Below are 12,637 nucleotides of genomic sequence, written 5' to 3' on the forward strand. Positions count from 1 at the left end.
CTGACAATATCATACTAGTCCCTACAAAACTTCTGGCCATGTTGAATACAGCTGAACTTCAAAGTGGACACAATATGCAGTAGTTAAAAATTTCTGGCTGATAAAATTTTATTTGTGTTTATATGTGTATAGATAAATACTCAGCCACATTGTATATTATATATATATATGATGATGATGATTTTATATATATATATATATATATATATATATATATATATATATATATATATATATATATATATATATCCCTGTTGATTCACTAGAAGCAATAAATTGTAGGCCTCAATACAAATGTAAAGTATTCTTTAATACAATATAACTGAAAAGCTCCAATTTCTAGTACTCAGAATTACTTGTTTCCATTCATCAGTTGGTAAATCGACCTTGATTTTCTTTTGAAATATTCATTGTTTGAATATTATTTGAAATATGAAATAAAAGTTTGAAGGAAATGTTTATTTTTATGTTCTTTTACTTAAAAGCCTTTGAGAACACATGCAAAAACAGCTGCTTTAAGCTCACTCCTTTGATTTCCTTTCTGATTCATGTGGTAATATTATTATAAATATTTTAAACTCCATGCAAGCGAAGTTATGAAATTGCATTAGTGTTTAAGCAAAATTCGAAAGTAATACTTTTAAGTAATACTTTTAATTAATGTATGTATATATATATATATATATATATATATATATGTAAATATGTATGTGTATATATATATATATATATATATATATATATATATATACGTATCAGAACTAGAGGAGAAGTTTCAGGTGTGGAAGCAAGGTCTAGAATTGAAGGGCCTTAGAGTCAACCTAGCTAAAACCAAAATCCTAATAAGTAGGAAGGTAGATAAAACACAAACCCCTTCAGGTAGATGGCCCTGCTCAGTATGTAGAAAAGGAGTAGGTAGTATAAGATGTACCCGGTGCAAGCTATGGACACATAAGAGGTGCAGCAACATCAAAGGCAGGTTAACTAGCAAGTTAGTTTTTGTTTGTGGCAGATGTTCAGGTGCAATAAAGACTGCAAACAAACAGGAAACAACTTCTATCTCATTCCAGGGTGAAAAACTAGAGGTAGTCGATAGCTTCCGCTATCTGGGCGACCAAGTTAGTAGTGGGGGTGGGTGCGCTGAAAGTGTAGCTGCTAGAATAAGAATAGCCTGGGCAAAGTTTAGAGAGCTCTTACCCCTGCTGGCGACAAAGGGACTCTCACTCAGAGTAAAAGGCAGACTGTATGACGCATGCGTACGAACAACCATGCTACATGGCAGTGAAACATGGGCTGTAACTGCTGAGGACATACGTAAGCTCGCAAGGAATGAAGCCAGTATGCTCCGTTGGATGTGTAATGTCAATGTGAATACCCGTCAGAGTGTAAGTATCTTGAGAGAAAAGCTGAACATTAGAAGCATCAGTTGTGGCGTGCAAGAGAGACGATTGCGCTGGTATGGACATGTGGTGAGAATGGAGGAGGATAGCTGCGTAAAAAAGTGCCACACCCTAACAGTTGAGGGAACCCGTGGAAGAGGTAGGCCCAGGAAGACCTGGGCTGAGGTGGTGAGGCAAGACCTTCGTACATTGGGCCTCACCGAGGCGATGACTACGGACCGAGACCTTTGGAAATGTGCTGTGCGTGAGAAGACCCGGCAAGCCAAGTAAGATCGTTGCCAGTGCCCCTGGACTGGTTCTTGTGCGGGTGGCACATGAGATGCACCATTTTGAGCGTGGCCGTTGCCAGTACCGCCTGACTGGCTCCTGTAGGATTTTCGAGCGAGATCATTGCCAGTGCCCCTGGACTAGCTTGTGCGGGTGGCACATAAAAGACACCATTTCGAGCGTGGCCGTTTTCGTGCGGGTGACACGTAAAAGCACCCACTACACTCTCTGAGTGGTTGGCGTTAGGAAGGGCATCCAGCTGTAGAAACTCTGCCAAATCAGACTGGAGCCTGGTGTTGCCATCCGGTTTCACCAGTCCTCAGTCAAATCGTCCAACCCATGCTAGCATGGAAAGCGGACGTTAAACGATGATGATGATATACGTATATATATACATATATATATATGTAAATATGTATGTACATATATATATATATATATATATATATATATATATATATATATATATATATATGTATATATATATATATATTAAGCTAAACTGCCTGCTAACAAATTCATCTGCCGAATTAGATGCTAAATACTTTAGCTTTATAGAACATCTATTTTTCATTTTCATTTTATCTAGTTTCAGCTCATGAGCTGTGGCCATGCTGGGGCACCGCCATTTTATATGTGTATAAATGTAAAAAACAAATATTTGTTGTTTTTTATTAGAAGCACTGAAATGTGTATTGTATGATACAAATAAGTTAATATTTCTTTGAATGCAGAGTTGCCGTTAGAACAACAGAAATACTAGATAAATTACCCTTACAAGGCAGAAAAGTGTGTCAACAACCAACCACACACACACACACACACACACACACACACACACACACACACACACACACACACACACACACACACACACACACACACACACAAGGGCCCGGAAACAGGGGATGCAGGGGGTGCACTTGCACCCCCTAAAATTTGTGGGGGTGCAAAATTCAATATTGTACCCCTACTCACCTTTCTCATGCTTAGAAAACAGTGTCTAAAAATTGATTGGTAAAAAGTTGTTTGAAGTTAAGTTTCTTCACAAAATAAAAACAAAGAACAAAACTAAATAAAAAGAAAACTCTCACAAAATTCCTAGAAAGATATGTTACTGAACTAAAGCTTCCTCAACATTAAAGTTATACATGTAATATATATGTGTGTGTGTTTGTGCATATACACTGTTGCAAAAGTGTTGTAAGTCCAAAACGTTGCTTTTTCAAAAAAAGAAAAAAATAGTTTCACCATTCCATAGCAAAACCATTGTACTACACTTTGACAATTTTTGATATCTTGTCAGCTGAGATATGATAGTTTGACCAAAATGAAAAAAAAAACCCATTTGGCTAAATTTGGACATGCAACAGTTTAACATAATAGCAACAATATATATAAACATCAACCATGGTCACTCCTCAGTACTAGCACAATTGATGAACTATTAAACTCCAGAATCAAGAGCAATCACAGTTAAGCTATCCACTTCCTCATTTCCTCTGAGTACCACAACTGGCCCCCTCGTCATCATTGCCATCATGTTCTACTGATACTACCCTTACCACAACTAAACAATAGCAATGACAAGATCAGTATTGGAAGTCACTCTCCAATACTAGAACAATTGATGACCCATTAAACAACACAGTCCCTAGTACTTTTTTCCACAGTCAGGCCACTAAAATTCTCAGAATGATACAAGACATCCATCATCACCATTGTTATCCTTTTGTACGGCTACTACCATTACCACTACTACTACTTCAATTAGTGAAGAATCACTAGCCCCCACCCCCCACTGTCCACCCCAGTCTGAATGTATACCTGACAGCTCCATGGTAAATCTTCCAACTGTAAATAAAATAAAATTATGAACACATAAAACTCCAAAATATGCCACTTTTCTCAACACAAGAGACTATGCATATGCAGTGACTGCAATTTCACCCATTTACTTAGGACAAAACACACAATTTCTACAAGCAATACCAGCCAACACCAAACTACACATCTTATACCACCACCACCTTCACCACTACAACAAAACACTAAATCACACTTAATAACTTTTACACATGTAACCCAGAATCCCAAAATCTGTTGCTATTCCCAACACAAAAGATTATTCCTGAGGTGTGATTGTCCCTTCGTTCATCTTTCAGGGAATTGATACACTAGTAAAAGCATGACACCAAACCACCACCAAATCCACAGTAGAAACATCTCTTACAGTGGCAGTGTTGGTCCAGACTTTCATTAAAACCCAGAAGTCACCCAGATATCTACTGGGTATAATAGTAAAATCAAGTCGCAAACAATATAACTATAACCGTATTGAACAGTGCAACCTCAACAACTCCAGACATCAACCCCTCTCAAAACATGAAAATTCTTTTCTAGTGATGATGAATCTGGCAAAAGAAGTTTAGAAAAAAAAAAAAGAAAAACTTCTAGCTTTCACACAGCACCAACCACTGCTATTACCCCAGTGTACAACTTTAACATTGCTGTCCTTAACCGACAAACTCAACTCAATAATAATGCCAAATGTATGAGGTCTTTCACACTTCACAAATAAAACAAAAGTATCATATCTTAGAGACCTTGTACAGTGAGAATAGAAAATATGTGTAGCACTAAGTGAAATGCACCAGAGTCCAGACATGTTCAATGCGGAATTACATATGCCAGGTTATGTACTACTCAGAGCTGACCACAAAATACAGAAAGAAGGAGAAATAGCAATTTCCATCCAAGAAGACCTGGCAACAAACGTCCTCCTCTCCAAATCCAACACAGTGTGCAATACACTAATAATGTATGTGACTGACCCCAGTTTGATCATAGGTATTACCTACTGTCTTGCTGATGCATCTAACTTCAGAGATCACTTTCAAAGATGCTTTGTCACACATAAGTCAAATCCCAAATGAGCCCAGCCCATGGGCCAATGTACTTTTAACAGGAGACTTTAATTTTCCTAGTCTCAGCTGACCTGAGGGCTATATTCAACCTGAAATTAAACAACTGAACAGGAGAGATATGAATGTTCTTCTCGATACCACTAAAGACTTCCTCATGCAGCAAATTATTACCCATCCAACATACTTGACCTTGTATTTACCACCAATACAGGTTTCATTCACAATGTTCAGGTCATTCCCACAGCTATTTTCGACCACAGCATTATACAATTATCAAAGATGGCAACACACAAATAACATCAAATATGACTGACTCCACATGAACTTGAATTTCAGGAAGGCCAAGTGAAAGGAAACCGAAACTGAAATCCTCTAAACAAACTGGTCTCCACATATTGGGAACCCCAATGTTAACGAGGGAATGAAGTTTCTGTATGAAGAGATAATCAGGATCCGCTAAAAGCATGCTCCATATAAACTCGTCTATTCTCACAAGCACTTGATTCCACAAGACAGATGGATACTAATGTGTAACAGAACCAAACCAACAAAACAACTAAAAAACCAAACTCTCTCAACAGATGCAATTGAGAAGAAAAAGAAAAGGAACATCGAACTGGACCTAAACTATCTCATGAAAAAGAAGTTTAGCAAAGGGAACAACAAGCAGTGTAAAATATAAAATGTATTTCTAAGTTCTTATGCCACTTAGCTAAAGAAAAATTAGCTACACAAAACCAGATTGGCTCTCTAATGGATCAAAATGGATCATAGACAAATGATTCATCACAAATTTACACATTCTTGAGTTATCATTATGACATTGCATATTCCCAACCTATAGTTTATGAAATAATATATGAACAGAATGAATTCTCTGATCCCCAGGACTCAACTGCAGACACATCTGAAAATTAACGATATTATGAAAGGTGACATACTTACAGCTAATGACCTAGATTGAAACTCAGCATCTAGACCAGATGGTCTCCCAGCTATGCTGCTAAAAACATACAAAAACAGCTTCGTGAAGCCATTAGAGGTACTATTTCAAAAGTCACTATATACTGGCGAATTATCAGACCCACTAAAAGACACAATACTAACATCTATACACAAAGGAGGGTAACAGGGCTGAAGCTAAAAATTACAGACCTGATTCTCTCACATCTCAAGCATCTAAAATTATCAAATGCATTGTCCAAAATAGAATTAAAGAATCTCATAGATGACATATAGCATGGTTTTTGGATGAAGTTGCCTTACACAACTATTACAACACCATAACACTATTCTTAAAAATCATTTGAGAAGAAAGGACACTGACTGTATATACTTTAATCTTGTTAAGGCATTTGATAAGATTGTTCATTTAATCATCTGTCATAAGTTAAGGGATCTTGGTATAACAGGAAAACTCAGAAAATGGCTCTTTGGACATCCTACATGGTAAGAGCCAATCTGTTGCTGCATATAGTTTTCTATCTGCAAAGTCACCTGTAATAAGTAATATGCCTCAAGGAATGATTCTAGGACTATTATTATTTATCATTGACCTATCACAAGTGCACATTGACCTATTACATTGACCTATCACAAGTGCACACATCAATGATGCCAATGATTCAAAAATATCAATGACTATCCAAACTCTAAAAGATACTTTCACACTCCAAAATGAGCTAAACCTCATTTATTAATGGGTGGATTAAAACAATATGAAATTTAATATATCAAAATTTCAGTTTCTTCATTACAGAGGGAATACACACAAATCACAATATTTGATACCAGAATGATTCAGAGCGCTAAAGACATACAGGAGTTACGAGTAATCTTGTCAAATGATGCATCTTTCATTAGCCACATCACCAAACTGATATCTAAATGCAGACATCTCATAGGATGGATTCACAAACCTTTGTGACAAGAGAGCCAGTAGTTCGGCTTACTGAATGGAAAACCAGATTTCTGAGCAGGTTAGATTACAGCTCACAGCTTTGGTCTCATAGAAGAAATTGAAGGTTACAAAGAACATTCACCAGTAAAATACCTTTGGTTAAAAGCCTTAACTATTGGGAATATTTGAAAGTGTTGCATCTCTACTATCTTGAATGCTGAAGAGAGAGATATACTATTACATATGTATGGAAAATCCTGTTCCAAACTTCAACATTATAGAGAATTTTAATGCTTGAAGTGTTAGACACTGTCAGATTCCAAATATACCACCTTTGTAATCATGAGCAAAATCACTTTATTGTACGAGTCTGATATTTGGAGGTCCTCAACTGTTCAACTGCCTGCCTAAAGTAGTCAAAAATATAAAAAGGAACCACTACTGAAACACTAAACAAAAAACATTGGATAAACTTCTAACAATAATACCGGACCAGTCAGTCATTCAAGGATGCACACAGAGGAGACCAGCTGCTACCAACTCAACCACAGACCAGCTTCCAGCCATAAAATGATAACACAACTGATAGAAAATAAATGTCATGTGCAAAGGAGTGTGCCATTTTCACTACATCTCTCCTTTTAGTATTTTTTTCTTTGAGAAGCAAGTAATTTTATTTTACTTTATTCACCTCACCCTTCCCTTTTTAGCATTTTCTTTTTTCAACTTAATATTTTTTCTTTTTGGTGTCTATTTGTAGGAACTCTGTGTTCTTCCTTTTTATTCCACTTGTACACGTTGGTTCAACCATCTGTAATGGTGTTGGTACCTGGAATGTGTCATACAGCCATTTCTTCCAAAAAAAACATTTGGAAACAATTAAAAAAATTTTTTGTCTCAGTTGTTCGACATCATTCAAATTTTCGACTGCACCGACTGCATTTTCACAGAGAACACTAATGGAAGTATCCCACATTTTGAATAACTCCATGCATTCTGTGCCAAATAGGTTAAGTGATCTTTTCATTGTCCTTTTCATTTCACCTTGAAAAGTTACATTGCAAATACATTCGTCGATGAAATATAATTTCTTTCCTGTAACAACATATGCTACTTTATTTGATTTAATTTATTTCAGCTTACTGATTTGTCGCCATGTTTTTTCATTTATGATAGTGATGTCACTACTCATGTCTAATTGCATTTTGACACTAGTGGTTTTGATTCTCACCTTTATGAATTTTCTGTTTGCTATAACAAACTATTTATTTTTTCTCGTTTGGTTCAATTTTTTGTTATCTTAGTTCTGCAGTGCAATTTAATGTGTTCTGTATTTCCACAATGAAAACACTTCACATTTTTGAACAGTCACTCTTTTCTCAAGTACCTACCACCACATACCATACATGAGTTTATCTCCTGATGTAAATCGTGTTTTTTGTGAAACACTTTATCTGTCTTCTGACTCTTTTGCACTGGTTTTATCTGTAAACAATCTCTGTGTTGGATTTCTTGTGTTGTGCCTTACTTTTAATATCATATTGCACTCTTCTGACATTTTCTGGAGACTTATATCCTGATCCATTTTCAGCTTTGCAAGGAATTTTCATTCTGACTTCTGTGTCCTTTTTAGCAGTAAGTCCCTGAGCAAAAATCAGGCACTTGGACGAATCTGGAGTTGGTTTATCCAATTTAAATCTCTCTCACTCTCTGTTCACTCTAACTACATATGTAGTAAAGTCTTTGCCATTGTTTTTCTCAGTGTTCAAACACTTCCAATATGTGTTGGTTAATGATGTTTTTTCACTGAACATTTTACATAAAATGTCAACTGTGTCTTTGAAATTTATGTCAGAAACTTTTTTAGGCAATATAGAGTTACAGTATTTCTCATGCTCTATCATCACCAGTTACCTCAGAATTTTACATGTTTTCATTTCGTCCATCCAGTCTTGGCATTCTTTTTCAAAAATTTGTTCAAATCTTCAGTAATATGCCTCAAAAGTGATTCTGTCTTTCGGGTCATATGTAAATTTATTTACTGAATTTGCTACATGGTCTGGCGAAAACGTATTTTCTAGTTTTGTTACCAACTTCATTAGTTGTAGCATTTGTTTCTGTAACATTTGTTGTTGTTCTTGTTGTTCTTTGAGTTGTTGTTGTTGCTGTTTTTGCAACTCAACTAAACCCTCTGACAAGTTTTCCATAATTTTACAGATTTTCGTAAAATATATACAACAAAAATTTTTGTTACTCCTCTGTTGAGTTTTTAATTTCTTCACGTGAAAACTTTTTCAACGTCATCCACGTAAATTGTTTATTTTTTGTGAAAAATAAATTTTTTTTCAACGTTGTCCACACAAATTGTTTATATCCTCATCACCGCTGTTATAATGTGGATCCTCATCCACTTGTATGTTATTGTCGGTACTGTAATACTCTTGTTGCCACTATTATGTTGTGGTGGTATTCCACATCTTATTATCTTTGACTCATCTATCATGATATTGCTGATGGCTCTGTAAGACAATAACTTTAAAATGTCTACTTTGATGGTAACTTGAACTCGTATATATCACGTAACTGACACTCCAATTGAGAACTCATACAATAACTCTACTACTACTGGCCTCTTACAACGACTGACTGCCTGACTTTATAGTGGTTACGTCATACCACTTTATCATGTAGGAAGGAGTGTACCATTTTCACTACAACAGTTACGTAATCATAAGGTTTATGTAGTGACAGTCATGTTCCACAACTGTTGTTAGTTGTAGAACATGACTGTCACTACATAAACCTGATGATTGTGTAATGCATGAAAGTACTAGTTTATTTCAATATTGTAAAATTGTAAAAATCACATATAATAAAATGTGAAAATCTGACTAAGTTGGAATTTCATTGATTAATATATATATCAGGTCATTAAGAATGAAATGTCTGATTTTCTTATGCACTAAGTTTATTTTTAACTCTAATGTTTTATCCTGACAATTCTTTGTTTTACAACATTAAGGTGTGTGAGGGGTTTTTCCCAGTCAAGATCTTCAATGTTTTTTTTTTTAAACACATCCTCAAGATAAATCAAGAGCTTAAGTTATATGATATTTGATACACCTGTATTTGTCTATGTTTTTCAACTATATGACACTGCCCACTTTAAGTTATTTCCCTCAGCTCAATTTTTTTTAATTATGCAAATTACCTAGACCATAAATGTATTTTATTCTTTTTATATAGGTCTCAGTCTCTTCACTACTGAAGATAAGGCCAGACAGTTGTTATGCTGATGATGCTTACTGAGGCAGAAATATGTGTTCACCATTGTCCTCTTATCTCCAGACAATAAGCATGTTCTTGTCCTTAATGGTATGTCAACCTTGGAGAATTCTTGAGTCTTGCGATTATCTCTCCTTTTCATATGCAGCTGGTTTTAATTGCCTTTTGGTAATTGTAACATATACTTTAGAAACAGAGATAACTCTAATAAATCAAGAATTTATATTGTATAGTATTTGTCTATGTTGTTCAAATACATGTCACTGGCCACATTGAATTATTCCTCTTCGCTGATTTTCTTTTGCTTAAAGTATATATAGTCAGTTGAAAATTTAGTCAAACCATAATGTTATGTTATATGATGTGTACAAATCAGGTTGCTGACACATATCAGAAGGAAGGCTGTTCAAGGGCAGTGTGAAGAATGACATTTTAATATGCCAGACCACTGGTTTTAATTGATTAATATCAATTTCTACCCTTATTAATAAATTTTAAATAATGATGTTCTCAAACCGGTAAATTAGCTGCAAAACTTTATTAACTGCAGAGTTATTTCTGGACTTAGCGCGCCAGATTGAAGACATTTGAAAGGATACACTGAATGTAATTTGTAGAACTCTACATGTGCTCCCTTTCGGGTGGACGTCTTGTGTCTAGTTCTGGAAATTATATTTTATAAATCGACAGACTACACTGATGATCCTGCAGATATTTACTTATGTAAATTCTAACAGGTGAAACCATGGTACGTAGGTTAATCTTTTTTTTTTTATTTAGTATTTTTTCATTTGTCTTGCCCTTTTACAGTCTGTTGTGTCGCTAAATTTTTACTGAGAACATATTTTTTCGTGGTTAGATGATTTGGCATCTATTTCTAGCATATAGGAGTCCACTTTTGTTGGTCAGTCCTCTTATTTTTGTATGTAATACAATTTTAATCTTCGGATTTTTTTAATATGCTAGACCACTGGTTTTAATTGATTAATATCAATTTCTACCCTTATTAATAAATTATATATATATATATATATAAATATATATAGTTTTAGGGAAAAGAACCGAGGTTCATGAACTCATTGATGAAAATCCACTGTCACATATAGAAAAATTAATAAGTAAAAGCACAATAAATAAGTATAATATAATACAAAGTAAATATCATAAGATAAAGATAATAAAACTACTACATATGTTTCATAACCAATTTTCAAATAGAAAGATAATTTAAATCGATTAAAACTATTAAAAATCAATTCTATTCAAAAATATAGCTAATCTTCAAGTCAAAATACAACAATAATGATAATAAAAGAATGTATATATCAACAAACAATAAATAACAAATGAATGTAGATAAAATACTTATTATATTAAGATAGAAAAATATTATTAAAAGTATCAAAATTATAAACATTCCATAACCAACCCTACGTTCATTATAATATAAGCTAACAAGAATATTATATGCAAAAACCAACTTAACGAATTTTTCGTTTAAAATACAATTTGAACGAAGTTTTAGGTTAAAATAATAAAGGTAGAATATATATATGATGGGGTACTGAAAAGTTCCTGGCTTTGGGTAAAAGAAAATACAAGGCGATAAGTTAATTATGATTTTATTCAACATATTCCCCTCTCAGATTCACACACTTATTGCAGCAGTCCTTCAGTTTTACTAAACCCTGTTAAAGCATTTGGAAGGTTGGTCCACCAGCCAAGCCTTTCACAATACCCTTAAAGCCAGGAACATTTCAGCACAACCTTGTAGTTTACTCTCAGATTACTGGGACATCGTGATTGTTATTATTTTTCCTTAAGTCAATCATCTCAAGCTGACAAAATTCTTAACTGCTAAATTGTGTAAAGTGTATTATGTTGCTAAGCATCAACACACATAAGGTGTGTGGCGATCGTGTTTATTTAGGAGTGAAAGTTGATAAAGAAATACATAGTGATCCATTTATAGTAAAATAGTGCAACATGTTGCAAAATGAAAACAAAGGCTCAATGTGAAAATAAACAAGCATCATGCTCAGTACAAAAGCACACAGAGTTATATTGAAGAATATGATTTGTTCTTTTCAGTAGCAGCTGATACTTCAGACAAAGAGCAACACAAGTTTTTCCCTATGTATCTGGAATACAATACTTTGGGCAAAGAGAGTGCAACATTTGTTACTTGACTTTTACAGCAACAACAATGAATTTTATCAGAGAATATAACAAATATTCTGCTAACTAAAACTAGAGCCAAGAAGTCTGGATGAATCTGAAAATGCATTGTCTCCATATACTAATGTCAATGCAAATGTAAACTGTGGGGAACTCAACTGTATTCATCAAAACCTGAAAATTGCTCAAAAGAATCCATCATCATCATCGTCACTGCTGCCATTGCCGCCACCACCGCCACCACTGCCGCCACCACCATCGCCACCACTGCCGCCACCGCCACCACCACCACCACCACCACCATCATCATCATCATTTTAAGGATGCTTTCCATGATGGCATGGATTGACTGGTTTGACAGGATCCTGTTCCAGCATCTCAGTTTTGGTATGGCTTCTAAGGCTGTATATTCTAACATCAACCACTTTGCAGAATGTATTGGGTACATTTTTGTAACACCAGTCATCTTGCTTTGGGCAAGGCTGAACTCCTTTTGATTCTGAATTATCTCTGCGTTATCTTGATTCTATATATGAAGCCAACACTTATCCTGGCTTAGGAAAGTTCAAGGAAAGCAGCTGGATCTGCCTCAAACAATTTCAGATTTTTCCATGATGTGATCAGCCTTGTGCACTTTTGACTGGGTGTTACAAGATGTGGAACCCAACAAGCAAAAACCT

At 35.0% G+C, this 12,637-nt stretch overlaps 1 protein-coding gene across 3 annotated transcripts in view; it reads right to left on the reverse strand.

Annotated features, from left to right (window-relative positions):
• Positions 1-12,637, reverse strand: part of LOC106876175 (uncharacterized) — a 130,147-nt gene that overhangs the window by 17,464 nt on the left and 100,046 nt on the right. The gene's annotated exons all lie outside the window — the stretch shown is intronic.

The sequence above is a fragment of the Octopus bimaculoides genome, chromosome 1 (assembly GCF_046866305.1).
Source record: "Octopus bimaculoides isolate indiv1 chromosome 1, ASM4686630v1, whole genome shotgun sequence".
NCBI classification, from domain to species: domain Eukaryota; kingdom Metazoa; phylum Mollusca; class Cephalopoda; order Octopoda; family Octopodidae; genus Octopus; species Octopus bimaculoides.